At 45.2% G+C, this 24,546-nt stretch overlaps 1 long non-coding RNA gene across 1 annotated transcript; it reads right to left on the bottom strand.

The window, feature by feature from the left end:
- Positions 1-10,014: 10,014 nt before the first annotated feature.
- On the bottom strand, positions 10,015-14,912 carry LOC129604981 (uncharacterized). Its single transcript, XR_008696402.1, has 2 exons — positions 10,623-14,912; positions 10,015-10,443 (listed from the first exon to the last, which is right to left on the bottom strand). It is a non-coding gene; the product is annotated as an uncharacterized LOC129604981 (long non-coding RNA).
- Between the last annotated feature and the right edge of the window lie 9,634 nt (positions 14,913-24,546).

Raw genomic sequence — 24,546 nt, 5'->3', positions numbered from 1 at the left:
AGGCAGATGACTTGTCAATGCGCACTAGTGTTTGTTGATTTCCCCACCAGAGTAAAAGCTGGAAAAAAGGGAAAACGAGTCGTCTTCTCGTTTTCATTTTTTTTCCTCAAAACGAGAAAACAGGAAACGGCTTTAAATCCATTTATTTGTCTGGTTTTAAAAACACTGTTTTCAGCTCGTTTATTCATTTTTAACACAATGCTTTAATTAAATCCCGTTTGTCACTTTTATAAAGAGAAACGAGAAAACGGTTCATGTAGGTTCTAACAGTTTTAGAGTCGTTTTAGAACGTTTTAGAACCGGAGGAATGGATTTATATTTTCCTATTCAAAGCCGTTTCCAATGTCGTTTTCTGGTTAAAGAACATCCGTTTTCCGAACATCCGAAAACAAGTCGTTTTCTCATTTTCCCAGCTTTTATTCTGAAGGGGGAAATCAAACTTTTAGAACATACACAGACCATTTTATCGATTCTCGTTATAAAACTGACAAACGGTATTTAATCAAAGCAGCGTGTTAAATACTATACTACGAATAAACGAGCCAAAAACGATGTTTTCAAAACCAGACAAATTAATGGATTTAAAGCTATTTCCCTTTTTCTCGTTTTGAGGAAAAAACGAAATAACTTTTACTCTGGTGGGGAAATCAAACTTAGAATGTACATGGACCGTGTGGCCCTGCTGCCCAGTCTTTGTTGATTGCACACATTAAGAGAAGAGACCAAAGTGTGTTTCCAATTTATTTTGACTGTGCGTGCCATTGCAACTGAATGGGGGGCTGGGATTACTGCCTATAGTTTGCATAAACAATCTTTCAATGACTCTGAATAAAACGTAGGGGAGAGCTCTACATATATACACATGCTTATTATGCACAGTAAATGTTAACGGTTAGTGGATTAAAATGAAATCCTGCTCTGCAGCATAAACCACTTTGACCACTTTTAAGGTGTGTGTGAGAGCAGTTAAACCAGTAAGATATAGCCAATGTCCTTTAAACGGAAGCTCCAACATTTTACTTTCCGGGATGTCATTAATCACAATATCTGCAGCAAAACAAACTTTTATTACACAGGCAACACGGGGGATATGCCTTGTCACCACTCGGTCAGCAGGTGTGAAATACTTTAGTTCTGAGACAAAGAAAAAGCACCATGGGAGATCAGGCAGCATGATCAGCTACGCCTACGTAGACTGTGGGATGCCAAAACCTTTCACTTTTTTTTATTTTACACAACAAGTCTGGCAGACTAGCACTGCTAACTTGTAGAGGATAATATAATAAAAATAAATAAAATGTATTAAACTCTCCCTATGGTATGCCAGAACGCCAGGAATTAGCAGATCAGAATCATTAGTTAACAAGTTGTTGGTTCTGCGTATATTGATTATGCATGAGTAATAAGGACTGTTTTACACTTATATAGCCGAAGAAAAACTCAAGAGGAGATCAGACAATTCGCTCAGCTGCACCTAGTCTGTGGAATGCTCTCCCAGAACACACGAGAACGCCACAAACTGTGGACGCTTTGTAAAACTTATTTATTTACCAGAGCTTTCAAAGTCGGCAAAATCCAGAGTCGCTCAGATTTATTTGCGACATCTGAATCTCCCGCAGGAATAATAGAGAGAATAATGGAGATAACCCACGCGAACACGGGGAGAACATGCTAACTCCACAGAGAAAGTCACCTGGTCCGCCCCAGGAATCAAGCCTTCTCGCTGTGAGGGGACAGTGCTACCCACTGCACCACCGTGCCAGTTTACAGCACCTGGTATTCCCAGGCTGTCTCCCATCTAAATACTAACCACGCCCAACCCTGCTTAGCTTCTGATGTCAGATGGGATCTGGCGTTTCAAGGGTGTCACAGCTCACGTCACTCAGTTACTGTTTCCATTCATTTCCGGTTTTATTTTGCAACCACTTCCTGTTCAGTGCCCATGATATCAGTTTTAGCTGATATGACATGATACCACCAGCTGTATTCTATCAATCATTACTCACTTGTATTTAAGCACCACCTCTCACCTGTTGGGGATATGCGAGGAGCACAAATTATAATAATTGGATTTATAGCTCCTGATTGGAGATACCAATTATGTTTATAATTTAGATTCACAAATCTTGGTTATTAGCTTAAATATATATAACTATACGACAAATGTCTATAGTTTGGCAAGTGAAACACTTACTATTATTGATTTAATAATTATTAATTGAATTAATAATTACTTAGTTTACGGGGCACCACCCTGTTTCCAGGGACCAATAACCGATTTGGAATAGCCAATACAGTCTCATTTGTATTTAAGTTAGTTGAAGGGTGAACTCCGTACCATAGCCGACTCAATTCACTATAGTGCTGCAAAACCATATACAAATATCACAGAACAACGGACCAATTAGATTATGAACGCTTTATTAAACAGTTAATATTAACTCTAGTGTCAACCACTATCTTGAATAACTCGCAAATCACAACTTAAATCTTTGGTGTGTTCGTCTAGCGTTTCTGTATGTGTATGCGCGTTTACCTGAGATAAGAGGGGTGTGTGTTGGTGTGGTGTTGTGGTGTTATGTGCGTGTGGGAGAGAGAGAGAGAGAAAGAGAGAAGAGGAGGAGGAGGAGAGCGCCCCCCTTTAGGGCGTGGTGAGGTGGCACAGCTGCGGCGTGTGCCAGTGAGCCCTTTGAATGGAGCGCGCGTGTCTGGCGCGCACAGGGAAAGAAGCGGTGTAAGGAGTGTGGAAGTGGGGACTAGCGTGGATAAGGCTTGTGGTCACACAAACACGTGGGGCTATATTCTGCGATTAGTCACGTGACGCGGGAAGCGTGCAGTGGTTGAAACGTGCGCTTTGGCGTGGTCGCAGAAGAGGACAGAGCACCGCACAGTAACCACAAATATAAGCACTTAAGCTAGCGAAATCACGGATTACAACACTTCAATGTGCACCTCTTAGATTCACGTAGATCTGTAACAGCGTTACACTCACGTGATCGCGGAAATACACAGCGGTCAGATCGTGTGTGCAGGAAAAGAAAACAAACACAACAATAAAAACAATTACTGATACCCTAAGAGTTCTACTCTGCTCCAGACTTAAGAATGCCTCTGCCTTACTGCTCAATCCTGGTGAGAAGCTCCGGTTGTTGCGTGCGTGCATGCGTGCTTGGCGCTGTTGCGGTCCGGTCCGGTCCAGGTGTGCGTCGCGGTGATGCGTCGTGATCAGCTGATGCGGCGGCGAGTGAGGCGGTTACGCTGGCGGTTCCTGCCGTGTGGCTGGAAGTAGATGGGGTGATCAGGCCCGTTCTCTGTGACGACGTCTCCGTTGGTTCAGCTGTTGGCTGCGGTGGAGGCTCCAGGCGGACGGAGAGAAGAAAGGTCTGCAGTGGTCTCGTGTGCAAGGAGAGAAGGGTCCGGGACGAAGTCGGAGAGAAGAAAGGGAGAGAACAAGGGGAACGGGACAGGGTCCGAAAGAACAAGGGACGAGTCTTCGGTCACGGCGACTTTTATAACCGTGTTTTTGGTCACGCCCGTCCTATTGTTTGGTCCAATCAGGATGGCTGACGTCCAAGTTCTTCCGGCTGACGTCCAAGTTTCTCCGCCGTTTGTTCGCTTGTGTCAGCGGGAGTTGGATGTCAGCGGGGGGAGCCACAGGTTATGGTCCCCCAGCCTGGCGCCTGGTTTTGGCGCTGAGATTTGAAATCTCTTTGTTCTCACTCACTACTATCAGGATGAGGACTTTACATGCAGGCCGCAGTGCCTCCTTTGTCTGAGCATGTGGGACCTTAATAATAATTCTGTTAATAACAGATTATACGGATGAGGTCCCCCAACATCCCCCCTTTTTGTTCTGAATGATGGTGTGTCAGCCGTCGCTTTGAAACAAGACGTTGAAAGGGTCCATGTGCTCTGACAGATTCCTTAAGGTCCTCAGTGTACTTGTCATCTCCTGTGGGCATTATCAATGTTCATTGACAGTCCATTTATTCCAAACAGTCCTTGTTTGCTAGAGTTGGAGGCAAGTCTGAGCATTTTAGAGGCATGTCTGAGCAGAGGCAAAAGCATGTCTGAGCAGAGGCAAAAGCATGTCTGAGCAGAGGCAATAGCATGTCTGTCTACAATCCTAAACCATATCATTCCCTATGTATTTCTTAGGTGAAAGAAAACACAAGAAAAGAGAGGGATAGATGAGTGAAGAGAGGTGTGGTTAGAGTTTGCTGGTCAACTCGTGAAAGAGTTGTTAGCTGGCAAGGCGTTGCCAGGTTGGTGTCTTTCTGAAGTGTACATGTTTGTGTCTGGTGTGGACTACAGTGTGTACATTCTCTCGTTGCATGAGATCTATAAAGACATGGATCTGCTTCTAGGTTAATCTAACCACAATTGGTACTGCCAGGGTTGTGGTACCTGAAAGGGATGCATAACCGTGGTGGTAGTGGACACAGGGCTTTCCTTGATGAGGCTTCAACAGAAACTCAATAAGTTGCTACTGACTCTGACCAAGGAGCTAACTTTTAGATGAGATTTCATTAGCCTACCTAGCTACCTGTACCTGAATTATCTTCTCTGATTGTCCTGGAGGGTCTCAGGAGGCTGCAAAATCATTTAGGAGAAGAAATGAACTGTGTTGGTTACACATTGTTTAGGCTCATCCAGAGATCCAGCTATTCCTACCAGGTTGCTGATAAGATTTTGGGACCTACCATGGATGCGGACTAGTTCTCTTTATACATATCACGTTGTGGTATGGACTAGTCTACCCTCGCCTTTGGTAGCTGGGACTGCTCCCCCCTTTTGGTATGTGGATGTGTTTGACGCAGGCTTGGTGCCTGGTCTAGGCCACCTATGTCTTTCATACCTAGTGTAATAGGGAAAGATGCCTGGTCTAATCCACTAGTGGGGAGTCAGTGTCTGGCTTCTGTTGAGAGGTCTGAAGGAGCAGCCGAACTGTTAGGCCTGTCAAGTTCTTTTAAGGCTTCCTCCACGCATCTCCGTACCAGACTTACAATGTCCACCTCTGAGTCTTCCCGTGACAGGTGAACTGGACTGTGGTCCCTGTACCTACGGTTCAAGTTCTGTCTGAACCGACCTCTTCCCCCTCGTGGGTGGGAACGAGGTTGTTTTGGCCTTGAATTACAGCGTTGAAGAGGCTCATCTTCCCGGTTGACTGTGTCAACCTGCTGGCGACGTGACCTGCGGTTTTGAGTCTTCCTTTGCCCTCGTCTGCTTCTCTTAGCACGAGGCATTTCGTGGCCTTCAAGTGTTAAGTCAGACTTTTGATGGGTCTGGATGCTAAAAACTCTGGCGTCCGCTACAGGTCTCCTAATGGGGCGTACACGCGTTTCCCATACCAGCTGGGCATATCTCACAACTCCCTGCATTGTGCGCCTGCCTGTCTTACAGTGCATAGCGACATCAAATTGGATGCTGTCATGGAGATTATGCAGGAATAAGGACTGGAACGTACTGTCTTCTTCTAGACCTGGTGTATTCCGTCCTTGGAAGTAGACCTTTCTGAGGCGCCTGTAATATTCTTTGGGAGGTTCATTTCTTTTGTGTAAGACATTGAACGCTTCAAAGATAGTTGCTGCCGGATCAGAATATGGGGATATTCTTCTCTTAAAGCTCGACAGAGTGAAGAGTATTGATCCCGAATGGCAGGCTTGAGTGTTTCCATGAAGACATGGACACTCCTGGGTGTAGTCTTTCCAGATTAGCTTTAGTTTCTCGCGAGCTGTTGCATGAGGGAGGTCCAATAAGCAACGATCAACTTCCTGCATATAGTCGTCTATGGTAGGATCATGGCTATTGGGGTCAAAGCACTCAATGTCCTTGGCTAGGAATTCAAGCTGGCGTAGGCGCAAACCTAAGTTTTGGGAAGGATAAGCATTATCAGAGTCACTTGAGCTTGTGTCGTCCCACTGGTCGCTGTAACGTGGGTGAACCCGACGCTGCTTCCTGCGTTTGAGACGAGGTGCTTTCTCCTCCAACAGGGGGCTTAACCTGCCACTGTCACTCTGGTTCTCGGGTGAGTTTTCCCTCCTCAGAGTGGGGGCATTCCTGTCCTCAGTGCATGAGGGGGAGTAAAACAAGTTTGCTCTGGATGCTTTCCTGTGCACTGGAGTGCTAGTGTCCCTGTACTCAGCCACTGTAGTGGTCTGAAAACCTTTGCCTTTGGCTATCTCACTGGTAACACAAGTAGCTGTACTGAGCTGGTGCTCGTAAGGAGGTGGCTGGGGGGTCTCTAGCCTCTGGGTGAGAGCCACTGCGCCTGCTTGGGGCATCTGCAGCTTTGCATGTGATCGGTTTGTTTGGCTGTCAAGAGGCGGGGGCTGCTCAGCCTTCCTGGGAGCTAGCCTACTCTCGACCAATCTACGCTGACTTGGTCAGCCTGGGTCTCCTTGGACGGGCTGCCGTGTCTACCTGATCACTCTGGCTCTTCCTCCTGGCTTTCTCAACTTCTGACTGGGCCACTAGGAGACTAGATTGTAGGGCGTCATGGTCCTGCTGCAATCCTCTCCTTATCTTCCCGGAGCTGCCTCCAGCTCTTGTTTCGTTACCCAGAGACTTTGCTTAAGGTGGGGGGAACAGTCTCCTGCTCAGCTTTTGTGCCACCTGCACACAAGGAAGAGCTTCTTTTCATACTCTGCAGCCTTCAGCTGCACCTTGCGGTGGCACAGTAGAGCCAACTCACCCATTACCTCTTGGGCCAGGTGAGTTTCCGTTGAGGGCTTGGCCATGTAAGATAAATACCTCTGCAACTCAGCTTCACATTCATCAATAGTATAACTATTGAGTTCTTCTAATTCTGTTACTGACACATCTAAGATCTTTGCAACAACTCCTTGAAAGTCTAAGTTTCCCTGCTTGGGTGAACGTTCAGCACCCAGATCTCCAAAGATTCACGTTGCCCATTCTGGTTCTGAGGAGCAATGTGATTTACAACTACAGCTAGAGTAGTGGTGCACAGGTGACACTTGTGGCAACCTGTGGCTTACTTGAATGTTTGTTATGTGCTAGCTGTGGAGGCTTAAGTCTGGGTTTGTCTTGTTGAAAACCGAGCTTGGCTCCCGTTAACACACAATTAGTTAGCAGGGGTTGCTAACTGAAAAGATACTAAGCCTACTCACTTCGGTTTCAGTGACGGCACAACTTATTCTCAGTCTCTGGGGTTGCTATGCTAATGGTAGGCATGCTAACACGCACCCCCACTAGCTGACATTGTGTTAGCTTCGTTGCTAAGCTAACGCTAAGCTAACAAAGCACAGCTTGGTAACACTGATGGCAGCTAACCCTGAGCTTATAGCTAAGCTAGTAGCTAGGCTAACACTAGTTACCACTGGTGGTTTGGCAGCCTGTGCTAAGCTACACTTGGCCTCTTAATGCTAAGTGGAAAGCTAAGCTTTTAGGCCCACTCTTCCTACTGCAGGTTCTCAGTAACTAGTGTTAAAGCAAAGGACACCTTGGTTTCTGCCACACACAGTTATGGATTCTTGCATCCACTAGTTAGATTTATTTGTACAGATTTACAGCACGGTGAATAATCTTTGTCGGCCTCACACGGGGCACCAATTATGTTGGGGATATGCGAGGAGCACAAATTATAATAATTGGATTTATAGCTCCTGATTGGAGATACCAATTATGTTTATAATTTAGATTCACAAATCTTGGTTATTAGCTTAAATATATATAACTATACGACAAATGTCTATAGTTTGGCAAGTGAAACACTTACTATTATTGATTTAATATTTATTAATTGAATTAATAATTACTTAGTTTACGGGGCACCACCCTGTTTCCAGGGACCAATAACCGATTTGGAATAGCCAATACAGTCTCATTTGTATTTAAGTTAGTTGAAGGGTGAACTCCGTACCATAGCCGACTCAATTCACTAGTGCTGCAAAACCATATACAAATAATCACAGACAACGACCAATTAGATTATGAACGCTTTATTAAACAGTTAATATTAACTCTAGTGTCAACACTATCTTGAATAACTCAGCAAATCACAACTTAATCTTATGGTGTGTTCGTCTAGCGTTCTGTATGTGTATGCGCGTTACCTGAGATAAGAGGGGTGTGTGTGTGTGTGTGTGTGTGTGTGTATGTGCGTGTGTGAGAGAGAGAGAGAGAAAGAGAGAAGAGGAGGAGGAGGAGAGCGCCCCCCTTTAGGGGCGTGGTGAGGTGGCACAGCTGCGCGCGTGTGCCGGTGAGCCCTTTGAATGGAGCGCGCGTGTCTGGCGCTCACAGGGAAAGAAGCGTGTAAAGGAGTGTGAAGTGGGACTAGCGTGGATAAGGCTTGTGGTCACACAAACACGTGGGGCTATATTCTGCGATATAGTCACGTGATCGCGGAAGCGTGCAGTGGTTGAAACGTGCGCTTGGCGTGGTCGCAGAGAACAGAGCACTACACACAGTAACACAATAAAGCACTTAAGCTAGCGAAATCACGGATTACAACACTTCAATGTGCACCTCTTAGATTCACGTAGATCTGTAACAGCGTTACACTCACGTGATCGCGGAAATACACAGCGGTCAGATCGTGTGTGCAGGAAAAGAAACAACAACAATAAAACAATTACTGATACCCTAAGAGTTCTACTCTGCTCAGACTTAAGAATGCCTCTGCCTTACTGCTCAATCCTGGTGAGAAGCTCCGGCGTTGCGTGCGTGCGTGCGTGCTTGCGCTGTTGCGGTCCGGTCCGGTCCAGGTGTGCGTCGCGGTGATCGCGTCGTGATCAGCTGATGCGGCGGCGAGTGAGGCGGTTACGCTGGCGGTTTCCTGCCGTGTGGCTGGAAGTAGATGGGTGATCAGGCCCGTTCTCTGTGACGACGTCTCCGTTGGTTCAGCTGTTGGCTGCGGTGGAGGCTTCAGGCGTGCGGAGAGAAGCTCAGTGGGGCTCGTGTCAAGAGAGAAGGGTCGGGACGGTCGAGAGAAGAAAGGGAGAGAACAAGGGGAACGGGACAGGGTCCGAAAGAACAAGGGACGAGTCTTCGGTCACGGCGACTTTTATAACCGTGTTTTTGGTCACGCCCGTCCTATTGTTTGGTCCAATCAGGATGGCTGACGTCCAAGTTCTTCCGGCTGACGTCCAAGTTTCCGCCGTTGTCGCTTGTGTCAGCGGGAGTTGGATGTCAGCGGGGGAGCCAGGTATGGGTCCCCAGCCTGGCGCCTGGTTTTGGCGCTGAGATTTGAAATCTCTTTGTTCTCACTCACTACTATCAGGATGAGGACTTTACATGCAGGCCGCAGTGCCTCCTTTGTCTGAGCATGTGGGACCTTAATAATAATTCTGTTAATAACAGATTATACAGATGAGGTCCCCCAACACACCCCAGCACCTTGCCAGTTTGGCTGCGTTGTCTTGACCAGCATTCCAGCATTCTAGTATCTTGTATTTCGTGTTTGACCTCGTCCTGTTACCGACCTTGCCTCTAGTCTAGCCACTGACAGTCCAGTGCTGTAAGTCTGACCATCGCGTGTTTTTGACCTTGTCTTTGCTTATTCCTTGTCGCCGCTCTCCTCCAGCAGAGGGCCTCCTCATTCCACCTGACGACATCCCCACCTCCATCGCAGGCATCCCGGACAGCATCTTCTAGAGGATCTGTTCCCAATGTGCACCTCCAGTCCTATTCCTGTTCGCCCGTTATCTGAACTCCGCTGAGGCAACTTCCGACCCAGACACCAAAGACAACCTTTTCCGGGAAGCAACCACACTTGCAATCAGAAAGCCTGCACTGCGCGAGGCCCTGGGGTTCACTGAGCTGCAGTCAGAGCCTGCCTCAGCTCTTGCGTCTCAACCCACATCAGTCCCCGTGCCTCAGCCAGTTTCAGCCCCTGCATTTCAGTCAGTATCAGTTCCTGCGCCTCAGTCAGCATCAGTTCCTGCACCTCAGTCAGCATCAGTTCCTGCACCTCAGTCAGCATCAGTTCCTGCACCTCAGTCAGTGTCGTGTATTTTGATGTTCCGACATTGTTAGAGTTCACACAGACTCAACTTTTATGCTCAAATTAACACATGAATTTATTACATAGAATGAAATAGTACAATCACAGAATAATCATGAGAGAGGTGGTGGCCGAATTCACCCGCTTGTTCTTCTGCAGAAAGAACTAAGAGGTCGAAAAAGGTCTGCTGGGTGTCTGCAGCAGACCCTCTGCGAAGCACTCTAAGAAACATCTCTCAATGCCCACTTTTTAAAGCTGTGTTGTTTATGCAACCAGCGAGTGCCTACGTGTCCATCGAAAGTCCATGTTTACTCAGCTGCAGCAGTTTATTTGTTTTAGTGGCCAACCTGACACCACGGTCAACTTGACATTTGTTGCAATGGACAGAAATAACTCCATAGGAGGAACAGAATTTACCACAAACTTTCCCCCTCAATGGACAGACAAATGTCCATTAAAGCTAAGCCCAATTTACTTTACTGCCTTAAACCAGTGATAAGCACTAGCAAGGTCCCAACCCATTTTAAGTGTCGTTTAACCTTAGCAATGTGGACACATAAATCAAATGAAATAGCCAAATTTATCCTACTGCTAATACAGGACTTTTCAGGGCAGCCAGCTTGATGACCTCCGAACATTTCACAGGTGAATCCGGTACCTGCCTCTAAAAATAAACACAAAAACAAATTACTGACAAGTTTACAAACACACTTGGACCATTTTTACTAAACATCAATCTTAGGGTTCCCCATTTCCCCCTCTAATACTTTAACACAGTGGTTCAGATGATACCAGGGGAGGGAGCCTTTAACTTGAACTTCTCTTGAGGTCGTCTTGACCAGCATGTTGGGACCTTCTTGTCGGGCATGGTCCCACGTTCTCCTAAAACCCCTTGATATACACCGGAGCCCCAGGTTTCAACTTCAGCTCCAGCTCGTCCTTTGCCTAGGACGTCTCCTTTTGCCTAGGCTCTTCTTTCAGCTCCAACAGGTGATCCTCATACGCAGCAACAGTCAGTCTTGAAGGTCTGTGATGCCACGTCGTTCCGCCTCCTATAGATGTGTTGGTCCGCGCAGCCCCACAATATTAGGTGGGTGAGAAATCTTGGTCTAGCTGGAATTGGTTTAATTGGACTCTCCATCGGCTCCTTCGGCTCCAGTGGCTCTTCCATCATGGTTGTTCTGGAAGTTGTGGCACTGCACCCTCTGCGTTGTCCTGGGAAGCTCATCTGATGCCTAGCCTCTCTGCTAGCCGACCCAGTTGGCCCAGCTCACTTGTGGCCCTCACACCGAGTCACTCGCTTCCAGACTGTCCAGGGCTTCAGCACTCCTCTGCTGCGTCATCCTCTGTCCCCCTCAGACTGGTGCTCCAGCTGGACCTGAGAGCTGATAGCTGAGAGGCAGAAAGCTCTGCACCATAGTGCAGCATAAACCATCCTACAGAGCTAGGGTTAGGGTTAGGCTAAATAGAACATATAGTTTGCTTCTTGTCTCAGGCCGTCGTGTAGAAATCAGAAAATCCGAGAATATAAAATAACCAATTTGTAGCAGGTCAGAAGATAGAAGACCCTTTTCTGATACTGAAGTAACCTGTGGACAGAGGTTAGGAGTAGGAGAGAAATCGGTTCGGTTAGGCAAGAAAATCAGTTTAAGCGAGGTGTTTATGCTGACACAGTTTCTCCACTGCTGCTCAGCCTAAAGAGAAGGGTTGAAGTTGTTAATGTGAGCTTCCTGTGTGCAACAACACTCTGAGATGCAGAATGAAAATGGTTAAACCCTCATTATATAAAATCAACAACAATAAACATCATCGACACGTGTCATGGTCAGTCCGTAGAGCATATATCAGTCAGTCATGTCATTGTCATGAGCTCAGGGTTTTTATCGTGCACGTGAGCTAAGAGAGAAACCTCTTGCTCTATGAGAACTATAATTTAGAAAGGCTAGCCTGTGACCTTGTTCTGCTAAATGAGTCAGCAGTGTCACTCAGGGCCCATCAGTGATCCGGAGTTTGATCTTCTTTGACCTCTTCTTTCCTGCAATGGAACAACACAGCACTCCTGCGTTTGTTAATTATCTGTTTTACATAAAAACGTAGGTCACTGGTTGATGCATTAAACACTATTCTGTCAAGCAAAGCTTCATGCAATGTTAGTTTTATGCGTTCTGCATATTTTTTTACAAGCTACACCCTGAAATGCAAGGTTCACAGCACTGTTTCATCTCTCTATTGTCAACATTCACACTTTCCCTTTCCTTCACTCCTTGACCTCCTTTCCTCCCTCACATACTGTACCATGCTACCATCTCTTTTTCTCTCACTCCACTGTACCATGCTACCATCTCTTTTTCTCTCACTCCACTAGGAATCCTGCTGAGATCATCCTCTTCGCAAGCTATTTACACTCCAAGTTAACATTTGAACCGACTGAACCCCAACTTTTGAACCAACAGGCCTCCTTCGAATAAGTTCGCCAACTTGGGATGAGACCCAACAGAAACAGAATAGAAGAATAGTCCCACAGCAGACGCCACACATACAAGTCTCCTGTCATTCATTTTCATACTCCCCATACACACATACTGCATCCAAGTGATTATACAAATTACTAATTTAGAAAGTGAGGACAATCGAATCGCTAACTTAAGATGGGCACATTAGTACAACCCCTAAAAATCATTTCTTACCCTTACTTATCTATCCTTACTGGGACTTAATAAACTAAGTGAAATTAAGAAACTTATACAGCATCTAAACTTCAAGGTTACACCCTCGATGTCAGCTGACAGCTAAACAAGAAGGATTGAGCTTTAGTGACTAACCTGATGAAGAACACAGAATCACTGCGATAAAACTTATTTAATTCAGGAAGTGCTGTAAATGCATGCACTAAGTGACTCTATGACGAAATTAACATACAGACTAAATAAGCTGCATTCTCACAACCTATCAGAGATGACACATTAGACATAACACCCTGTTGAACCTGTTGCACAAAGCAATAAACCTAGAAACACAAACAACCCCACAATCACTACTGCATCTAATTGTAATTTCCCCCGTGACTATCTGAGTCTCTAATGACACCATACTGTAACAACTGTGGATAAAAACTACAACTAAAATATTTTAACTTACTAAAGAAAGTTCATATAAACCCACATACAGCCAAACCTCTTGGAGGATAAAACACAGTCAACCACTGAGCATCAGGTGAAGCATTTCAACAGCAGAGTGAGTGAATTGGGAACTTTATTTTGAAATAAAGTTGAACTTTATTTTGAAATATTCTCCATACTGTACCTCTCCCTTTCCTTGTAAAATTGAAATATTTTATTTTATTTTATTTTATTCATTTATTTATTTTAAGCTTTTGGCAGCTTTAAGGACTGAGTTATTTTCACCAATTCGACTTATTTATTTTGTTTTTAAAAATTTAGATATTTGTCTTAGTCTTAAAGTACTAAAGTGTGCAGCAAGGTGAGAACACAGATTCAGAGGCCTCTGGCTTTTTGGCTTTTGATAACGTCCATTGACACAGTTCATATCTGACAGCCTGCACTGTCTCAGTGGCCCTGCTTCAGCCTCAGCCTTCCTTGGCCGTCCAGGTGCACTCTTGTTCCATCACTGGCTTTGCACATGTCCATACCTCCCACACTGGAAGCAGTTCACAGTTTTTCCACAGCATCCTCGTCTTGCTCCTTGGCCTGGAGGAGTCCCTCCTCTCCTCATAGGAGGTCGTCTTGTCCACCCTCCTGGTAGAATGTACATCACCTGAGGTGTGGCCATGCCTGGTGGTGTAGGTGGGGTCTGAGGCACGCTGGTTGGTTGAGCAGACACCATCCTCGTCTCTCTTTTCTCCCCCTCTTTTCGCTGCTGCTGGCGTGTTGCTTCTTTCACTGCCTCCTTTGCCTGCTTTTGACGCAGCTCAACAGCATGAATCACATGGTCAGTTATTTGTTCTACTGACATGTTGCACAGTTCCACAGTGTCATTCAGATCATTCTGATCTGGTCTTGAAGGCCAGGGCAGATTTTGACACTTTGCCCCTTTGACCAGCAGAGGAAGTCCATCAGAAACCTCATTTACCCGTTCGTCACCAACACACATTGATTCCTCATCTGACTCAGCCCACAGTGATCTACCTGCTCTGTCACGCAGATCACTTTCACTGCAGGAATTTCCAATTGTTATTTTCAGTTTTTAAATAAACGTCGGGCAGTTCTAATAACTCATCCCTTTTCACTGCCCTGTCTGTCCCTTCTAGACCAGCTACCGAGTGAACTGGCTTCTTTCTCCTTCCAGGTTTTGTTTCTTCTGCATCCATCTGGGACGCATCTGAAAGAGACTTAATTATAGTGATCTGATTAGATTGATTATTACAACATTGAGCTGTCTTTTTGCCCATCATTTTTGCACAGCTAATAAAATGCAACACTGCATCACAGATTTGATCTCAACCCACTGCCTCAGATCAAATGTCCCCTCTGTTGGCCAGGGTGACGTAGCTTTATGCGTCCGCTTATTCTATTTCTTCGAATACTTCTGAATCTCCTGAGAAAAGAGTATATGACATACTTAAATGGACCGACCAGGAATGAATGTTAATGGACTTATTATAGGTGTTTTATCCTACTTAGTTGACTTATTTGACTTCCTGCTCTGGGCAGTATTCACACACACATTCACACGCACACACATGAGAAGTGAACACGCGAAGAGGAACAAAACTAACGTCTCCGGGTCCAATTTGGAGTCCCAATTCACTCCTCCCCCCTTTTTCTTTTTTAACCAAACCAGGAGGCCGCAATCTGCACACACTCTGTGACCATCAGCATCAGTCCTTGTGTCTCAGTGGGCATCAGTTCCTGCGTCTCAGCTTGCATCAGCTCCTGCGTCTCAGCCAGCATCAGCTCCTGCGTCTCAGCCAGCATCAGCTCCTGCGTCTCAGCCAGCATTAGCCCCTATGTCACAGTCTGCGTCGGTTCCTGCGTCACAGTCTGCATCGGTTCCTGCGTCACAGTCTACGCCTCAGTCTGCACCTTCGCCTGCACCCAGCCCTGCCTTGACCTCAGTGCAGGCATCTTGCCCAGCCCAGGCCCCATTTTGAGTGTGGTCATTTTACCACACTCAAGCTCCAGCTCAGCCACGTCACGCTCAAGCTCCAGCTCAGCCACGTCACCTTCAGCCATGTCACGCTCAAGTTCCAGCTCAGCCACGTCACGCTCAAGCTGCAGCTCAGCCACGTCACCTTCAGCCACGTCACGTTCAAGCTCCAGCTCAGCCACGTCACGCTCCAGCTCAGCCCAGCCACGTTACACTCAAGCTCCAGCTTTGTCTCAGCCAGCGTGCACCTCACGCCAGCCAAGCCCGGCTCCAGGCCCTGTCGGCCTCCCTGAAGCGGCCGTTCCTGCTCCAGTTCCTGTCGACCCTGAAGAGGTCGCTCTTGCTCCTGTTCCTGTCGACCCTGTAGAGGTCGCTCTTGCTCCAGTTCCTGTCGACCCTGAAGAGGTCGCTCTTGCTCCAGTTCCTGTCGACCCTGAAGAGGTCGCTCTTGCTCCAGTTCCTGTCGGCCCTTAAGACGTCGCTCTTGCTCCAGTTCCTGTCGGCCCTTAAGAGGTCGCTCTTGCTCCAGTTCCTGTCGGCCCCCCTGAGGTCGCTCTTGCTCCAGTTCCTGTCGGCCCCCTGAGGTCGCTCCAGTTCCTGTCGGCCTCCCTGAGGTCGCTCCTGCTCCAGTTCCTGTCGGCCCCCTGAGGTTGCTCCTGCTCCAGTTCCTGTCGCCCCCATGAGGTTGCTCCTGCTCCAGCTCCTATTGGCCCTCCTGAAGAGGTCGTCCCGCCGGCCTGTGGCTCCGAGCCCTCTGTTTCTCTCTGTGCAGGTGCTGACGCCAAAGTGAGTGGGAGTGCTCAGGTGACCACAGCTGGGCTCGTCTTTGGCGGTCCAGTATCCTGGGTCCAGTGTCTGTTTGTCCATTGTGTGCAGGTGCAGCCCCTAGCGGCCTCATCTGTCTTCGTCTTTCGTCCTGGCATTGGCTTCCTGTCTGTCCTCGGCGGTGGTCCTGGTTCCAGCGTCTCGTCTGTCCTCGTCTCTGGTTGTGGCTCCAACGCCACGCCTGCCCTCGTCTCTGGTTCCGGTCCCACGTCTGTCCTGGTCCTTGGTTCCGGCATCCCGCCGGCTCTCGTCTCGTCCGCAAGATGGGGGGTCTCGCCCTTCGCGCATCCTGTGGCAGGGATGGCGCTGCCTCCTACGTCATCGCCGTTTCCTGCCTCCTCAGTCTCTTGCCCGTCGCCCGTCCGGAGAGCACAACCGCGTGCGTTGGGCCACTGGAGGCATACTGTTCCAACGCTGACCCCCTAGAACTCCAGCCTTGTCTTCGGGCACGGAATGTTCTGTTTCGACCCAGCGGCTGCAGGGCCGAGGCTCTCCTCGCCACCACCCTCCCTGAGGGAATATCTGAACTTTGTATTCTCTTGTCATGGACTTCCCCTTATGGAGTCTGTTCTGGTCTCGCAACTCTTTCCTTGTGTTTTGATCCTGTGTGTTTTTGTCCTATTCACCCTCCAGTTCTCCCTTCACCCATCTTGCTTGGTTGTGTTCTGTTTTGGTCGTCTAGGAATCTGCCCTAGACGGGGGGTTCTGTCACAGCTCATGTCACTCAGTTACTGTTTCCATTTATTTCCGGTTTTATTTTGCAACCACTTCCTGTTCAGTGCCCATGACATCAGTTTTAGCTTTACTTTGCAGTCACATGATATCACCAGCTGTATTCCATCAATCATTACTCACCTGTATTTAAGCACCACCTCTCACCCCAGCACCTTGCCAGATTGGCTGCGTTGTCTTGACCAGAATTCTAGTATCTTGTATTTTGTGTTTGACCTCGTCCTGTTACCGACCTTGCCTCTAGTCTAGCCACTGACAGTCCAGTGCCGTAAGTCTGACCATTGCCTGTGTTTTTGACCTCGTCTTTGCTTACTCCTTGTCGGATCCAGTTTTTGCCTGCAACGTGTATGACCTCTCCCCACCTGGCCTTGTATATTAAACTATTGTTCTTCTTGTTTCTCAAGTCGACGCTGTGCAATTGGGTCCTTCCTCCATCGTTTGTTTGTGACAGAGGGTGGTGTGGCCTTAAAGGTCCGTGATCATACAGCTTTTCACTCTAAAGAATATTGGACTTAAATGTCTCAGTAGGTCTCTAAATTCTCATTCCATGAAACCCTTTCGATTGTCCACACTGCCCGTCAATGTGTGGTTTTCACTTCCCATCAGTAAAAGCTGTGTTTTATGGATGTATCACAAGCAAAGCTGCTCACCACACCTCTGTGTGAAAGCACATACCTTTTTTTTTCATTTTTTTGGTGGCTTCATGGATATGAGCCACCACAGGGTTAGGATACAATAGGTGGCAGTTGTGCGACATTGAGAATGCAATCGAACGCAATCCTCCACAGAAGAAGACCCACTACAGGACTGCACAACAAGCCAGCTGGTCTGGTAGCGTAGTACAACCATACATCTACGATCCCAAATCTGACCCTGAAGCTGAAGAGGAGGCTGTTGAAGTCACCACATTTCGGCTGATGCAAGATGTGTCTCATTGGTAATATCACATTTACTTCAATTTATTTGATTCATGTAATTTGCCAAGCGACTAGCGGTTGCTGATGCTTATGTTAAATGGCCTATGCAGCTTGAATATTCATAACACAACTTACCTGGAAAACTCTCGTTAATAGAAAACACTACTTTAGCTTACATTATACAAATTAATAAAAGTTTGAGAGCATAGCTGAAATAATATAAATGATAAACCTTGATAAACCTGACAGTAATATGTCTCTGTATCTGAAGTTGTTACAGGTATTTAGTCTACAGAGGCTAGTAAGCTGGTCCTGGGGATTCCTGGGGTGAGAGTTTCCTGATGCAATACTCATTAAGAATCTAAACAACTGAATTTTTACTTTATATTTACACATGCTTTTCTCCTACGGTTGGTTTATCTTTATAACTTACCATATTAGAAAGAGAAAAACATGTAATTTCAAAACAGAGTGAAATATGTAATAATTAAAGCCAATTTTATTGTTAACCAAAAAATGCACCACTGATCCAAATATGGAAATTGTGAACTACTCCTTACACTCTAATGTGCAATGTATAGGTTACTGAGTTAATTAAGAAGTCTGGGGTTTTGAGGACAGAAGCTTTTGCAGGGCCTTGCAGATTAAATGCTTGATGGAAGTAGGGTAAACAGTCCATGTCCTGGGTAGGTGGTAAACTTCTTTATGTTGGAGATTTGTTTCTGCAGCAGGATAGGTAGGGTTGTAGATAGATGACTACTTCTGGCAGACAGAAGGCGACAGTCCTCTACCAGATGGAAGCTGTGGCTGTCCTCAACATCACCTCATCAAAAAAGGGTACTGCAATCAGAATTGTAGATGAGTGAAATGTTCAGTATTATGTAGGTCAAAACCTTCTCTAATGTAACAATAGACAATAGCAGACAAAAAAATTAAACCAAACAAGAGCACGGGCCTGCCTGTGCTAAAACAACAGATAAACATAGTTGTTACAATTCAAATATAAAATCTAAACAGTATATACCAATTCAAATTAAAATCTTCTATTGCCTGTCTACATACAGTGGCAGCAGTTAAAAGTGACAACCCCCACTGTGGTTTGCACTGCGATAAAGAGTGTGTCACGTCCTTTTGGCCTGTAGATGACAATTGACTCCCACTTTTGGTCCTAAAACATCGTAGTTAAATGTGTCATTTAGTGTGACGAGTGTTTTAACAAGAACATAGTCAGGCAGGCAATGGTCAACACAGGTTGGCAAAAACAAAGTTCGACAAGGCATAGGGAAAGGTCAAAAAACAGGCAGAGGTCGAACACACTGCTATCAGAGACTGAGCTAGAAACAAGACGGTTTTACCAAAACAGGATCATGGACGGGAACTGGAGAATCGACAACGCTGGAATGCTGGTCATGGAATGAACGCAGACAATCTGGCCAGGTAACAAGGCTAAGGGTGGTGCTTAAGTACTGGGTGATGATGGCTAGATAGGTTGCAGGTGAGTTGATTGACACCGGAAGTCAAGCTGGCTGAAACTAACAGTGTAACAGTGAACAGAAGGTAACTAAGAACATAAAACCGGAAATTAACAAAACAGTGATGCAAATGACTGAGGTTGTGACATCGTCCCGGGTTTGAGTCAACAAGGGCAGGTAGGAACTAATGTTAATTACAAATAAAATCACAGTAGCTGAAATGCCATGTTTCCCAAACATAAAATAAAAAAATAAAAAGGAATACTAGCTAAGGTTACACTACTACAATTTTAAAAAGTGAATAAGGATGATCTAGACCAGGGATCGGCCACCGGCAACACCCACGTTTTCAATTAAAAAAAAAACACTGGGACCCGCGGAGGGCAACAATATTATATTAGAGAACATTCAACATTTGTTTTTTAATCCAAAGAAGACTTAGAAGTAAGGGCTCAAAAGTTTAACATTTTATATTTTATTGACAGACGATCATAGCAATTAATAACATACCTATTCAGTCCTCGTTCACTTTAATATGGAATACGAGCAACGATCAAACCTAAGCGTCATATTACGCCTTGTAAAACTATAAAAACTGTTCAGATCGTACAGACGATAAAACATTGTCAAGGCATCGACAAGGACAGCTAACTCGCTTTTCCCTGCTTCAAACTGCTGTAACTGAGAGCAACCCGTACAGCATCACCGGTCAATCTGGAAAAGCATTCATTGGTTCGGATGCTTTAAGGTGTGTGAACTGGGGAAGAGACGGCAGCAGCGACTGAAGAGCGACTGAATACAGTTGATGTCTTCCCCGCTGACAGGCGCATTCATTTAATAATGCACTTACCTTGGCTGACAGTTCAGATGAAAAACACACTGAATCTTTATCAAACCGTCCCTGAATAACATCTATGGACTGCAGTTTCTTCCTTGAGTATCCATGATTATTATGGAAGAAGTGCAAATCTTCGCCAGTCCAAATTGTGCAATTAATACTGTGTTTACAATAAAGGTAATAAATAATAATAATAGTGTTTTCATTTTAAAATGCACTGCATATTTTAAACGAATGTAGAAGTGCTACAAATAAATTAGACCAGAAAGCTACGATAAAAACATACGTTTACTCTTGCAGAGTAAACATATGTAGAACAAACTACTAGCTGCATTAATGAGTCTTAGACCTGCAGCTGATCACGCCATCCAATGCAGCCCAATCTCCCATGGAGATTTGTCCCAGAGCTGAAGTATTTCTCACCTGCTGACCGAGTAGTAGCAAAACATTAGCATTTCTATGCGCCTCTACGGAGGAGGGGGGAGGGATGTGAAGTTTGCCTTTGCGACTGTGAGCAAACATGAGACAAACAAAAGCTCAAAGTCATCTGAGTACGAAACACATCACATATCATTCGATCTCGTGTTTCATTCCAGCGGCAGTCTGGAGCTCTCTGCTAAGACTGCTGCCCCACAACCCATCCCCTGATAAGCTTCGATTAAAAATTAAAAGCAGAGGTAACGTGGTAAGTTTTTTGTTTTTCTCTAGACGAAAAAACAGTTTTAAATCCAATTCCGTGTGTTTTTGTTAATAAATATTTTTCTCGGTTTATTGGTTTGTAAGGCGGTGGTTTTATTCAAATCTGTTTGCCGCCCATAGCAAGAGAAACAAGAAGCCGGTGAAGGCGGATGGATGGACGAATGGGAAATCAAAGTTTTGAAATGTATAGGGGCCGAAAAAGTCACATCAGCCACTCATTCAGTTACAATGACATGCACAGTCAAAACAAATTTTCGCTACATCTAGTGCACCACTCCCCCGTTCCTCTCGTAGCCTGCATTTGCATATCCATACATTTGTGTATTGGTCACTCTCTGTCTTGACACATGACTCCGAAACATGTCACGTGTTTGTGTAACTTTTAAGAGTTTGATGTCTCCACTAAATTCTAAGCAGTGGTAACAAGAGAACGACTTTTTGTGTTTTCCGTTTGTCTCTAAACAATAAAAACATATTAACTCCAATTCCTTTTTGTAAAAAGCAAATATTTGTGCCTGTTTTATTGGTTTGTAAGGCAGTGCTTTGATTAGAATCTGTTTGCCGCTCATCGCAAGAGAAACGAAAATGCCGGTGAAAGTGGCTGGATGGACGGATGGGAACTCAAAATGTTGAAACGTACACGAGCTGATTAAGTGATTTCAGGAACTCAGTTACAATGACACGCGCAGTCAAAACAAGTTGAACTGCAGTTCTGCAGAAACAGTAAACGTCCTGTCAAAGTTACGATCGACAACTGCTGTAAAACAAATTCCTATGATTATTACGGTCATTTACGTAAAATCTACGAATATTGGAAAACATTCAATAACAAGTTGTGGAAGTTTAAAACCTAAATAAGAGGCTGTAGTCGCAGATGCGCTCTACTGTACGTCTCTTCTTGGCCATGCACATTCAAACTATATTAATTAAACCGCGGCCCATAATCATAGAATTATGTGAAGCCAATATGTTGTATCAGATGTTAGAGCTGTGGGTGTGTACATATTCTTAAGAGACACCTGCTATTTAAAGACACTAAAAAGCTGAGGAGAATGACACAAGAACGTTTTGCTGCTGTGGCGCAGGTGTGTTCTAAACCACACAGAACAATTATAACTTGTGAACAGAAAATAAGTAAGCCATCAACAAGTTGTTGCCCTTCACACTCCCCTCATTTGAGCACACAACAGATACTTAATAGTAAAAACTTAATAGTAAAATAGGTTTGGTGTAATATATGTGTTACAGGAAGAAATGAAATGTCCGACCTCAGTTACACTGTAGTGCTTTGGAGGCTTCTAATCAACGCTGCGCCACCTGGTGTTTAAAACGAGACAAGAGTCCTGATTTTTTTCAGCCCACTGCAGGATTAAAAATCTTTAGTCAGCAATGCACTCGCTGCACCATGATGACGCAACCGTACTGCAGTGAAAACAGTTTGAACTGCTACCACGGTACCTGCATATAAATGTACAAACCTTCACTCCTTAGCTGAGCAGCAGATGTCAACAGTCTGCAGTGATTTCTCTGTTTGACAACCTCCTTGAATGTGGGTAACTGGGATGTGCAGCCCTACAGTATAGAAAAAGTTACATTTACTGTAATTTGAATTGGTCCTACAAATATAATGGCTATGGTACACAAGCTATAGGTAACTGACCAGATAAGGAACAGTTATTGTAGAGATGTGACTAATTAGCAACTAAGCTTGCAACACAACACAGTTACCATAGATAATGATAGAACAATAGAACAATAACATAACCACAAATCACAAGTTGATTTAGGCTGTGACACAGGACGGGGTAATAACAAACATAACCGTGTTCATCTGCAATATCTTAGTGTAGTGATCACCCAGCTGTAGCTCTAAAGTGCAAAGGACTAATGGCTAATGCAACACACAAACAGGAGCAGCAGCGCATTTCAACTGAACAAAACCTCAATCCCTGCCTGTGCCCGATCGAAGGCCCGAAGTTATTAGCTGTTCCCCACACACGTGCGTGATTGCACCAACTCAGAGTAGCACATTTGAAAGGGACAAACGCTCGGTTGACTGGCTGTAGCCGCAAAGCTAGCCATTAGCTTGTCTCACATATGGGTTACTACATTTTAAACAAACCAACTAACATATTAAGACATCACAAGTATCAAGCATGTACTTACTACAGCGAGCTAGATCCACCGCTCCCTGCCTGGAGCCGCTCGAAGCATGTACTTACTTCAGTGAGTGGATGACGGACTGTAGGAATAGATCCTTTTTCCAACAGAAGCCATAAAACTAATTCAGCATTGTATACATCCTCATTTGAAATGCACATACGTCTAAATGCTGAGGCAGTGTTGACGGCACTGGTCCGTTTAAAATAAAAGTAACCCACAAAGTCCTCACTTGTTAAGTAAATATACTTTGGTGTTGGTTAAAACACCCAAGAACTGAACTATTCCTATGGGAGAACTTGGGCGCTGCCATGCTCGTTTGTTCATGGTGAGGGGGGAAGTGGCGGAAGTCCAGTTTTGGTTTCGTATGATCGTGGGGGTGGTGGTTCAGAATTTGCAGGGTGAAGTCCCTTACTGTATCTGTGACGAAATGGGAGGAATGGTTTCAGAGTACGACGAGGTCTGTCTTCATTGGATAAAGTCGCAAAATGTAAAAAAAGGAGGAAATGCACTTCTGCCGTGCAGTGTGTGTAAACGTGACCCACAGAGTCAGAGGAAGGCTCCAAAATGTCTAAGAAGTAGGTTTTGCATGATCTGTTCCCTTTAAGCTTCTGAGGAGGTCAGTCTGTGATAAATTTAGGCACTAACTAAAAGGGCACAGCTTTTCCATCTGCACAGACAACAATCCACTAACATACATTCTCACCAAGCTTGGCGCATGCAAGCAGAGATGGGTGTCCAGATTGTCCCCGTATAACTTTAACATCAATTACATCACTAGTAGTAAGAACGTTTTTGCAGACACTTTGAGCAGGAAGCCTTTTGCCCAAAATCGTGTTTTGTTGGCTATCTCAATATTTGGAGCAGCTAATCTCCTGGTCAAAGTGTTTTTTGTTTTATTTGTTCTGTCCAGCAGTTTAACAAGCAGCATATATTACACTGAATGTCATATTGTGATGGACAGCTTTGCTTTAACAAGAGGGGTATATATAAAATATATATACTCTTCTTGATTTATGGTTTATTTAATGCTTTATTTAGCTAATCCAGAATGTGTGTGATGTTGCTGTGTTGGTGGACAGGTTAAGTTTCTGCTTTAGGGTGTGTATGCGGGAGAGGGGGGTAAGGGGTGCAACCAGCTGCTGAAACCAAGCAAATCTGTTAAGTAAACAATCGGTGCAAAATAAATAAGCTGGGATGTACCTTAGGCTAACACATTTATAACTAAAAAACTGTTGTACTGTGGTTTACCTTGGAGATTAATACTAATACCAATAATAGTGTTAAGGTAGGTGCACATACACATACAAACATATACATACACATATGCATTGTTATACATATCCCATACTACTTAATAAAAGTCATAACACCCCAATTTCCATATTCACACATTATTGATATTGGTAGTGATAAGTATCAGTAATACTTACAGTTGGGTTTGGAAAGCCTGTTCAGGTGTTAAGTGTCCCACTACAAGGGTAGTAAAGCTGTACCTTAACATTGTTCACTTAAAGGGTAAAACGTTGGTGCATGAACAATGCCACTTGTGAAAGCCCGGGTGATGTGAGGAGCTCGGCCACTACGCCCATCCAACAAGCAGAGGAAAGAATCCTACAGTCGTAGCGCTTCAAAGTGACCACCTTTCTTACCGCAGTACGTGCGCGTCGCCAGCGCGCCACGGGTGCGTCCCCGACTAAGGATTTTTAATCCTGCAGCAAGCTGAAAAAAATCAGGGTGCTAGTCTCGTTTTAACCACCAGGTGGCGCAAAGATGTGAGGTCTGACTGTTCATTTTTATCTGTGTCTGCACATTAAGCACAAAAAACGATGT

Source organism: Betta splendens, chromosome 13 (genome assembly GCF_900634795.4).
Source record: "Betta splendens chromosome 13, fBetSpl5.4, whole genome shotgun sequence".
In the NCBI taxonomy this organism is placed as follows: domain Eukaryota; kingdom Metazoa; phylum Chordata; class Actinopteri; order Anabantiformes; family Osphronemidae; genus Betta; species Betta splendens.
The sequence above is the reverse complement of the archived record's forward strand: the minus strand, read 5'-3'. Positions and strand labels throughout refer to the sequence as shown.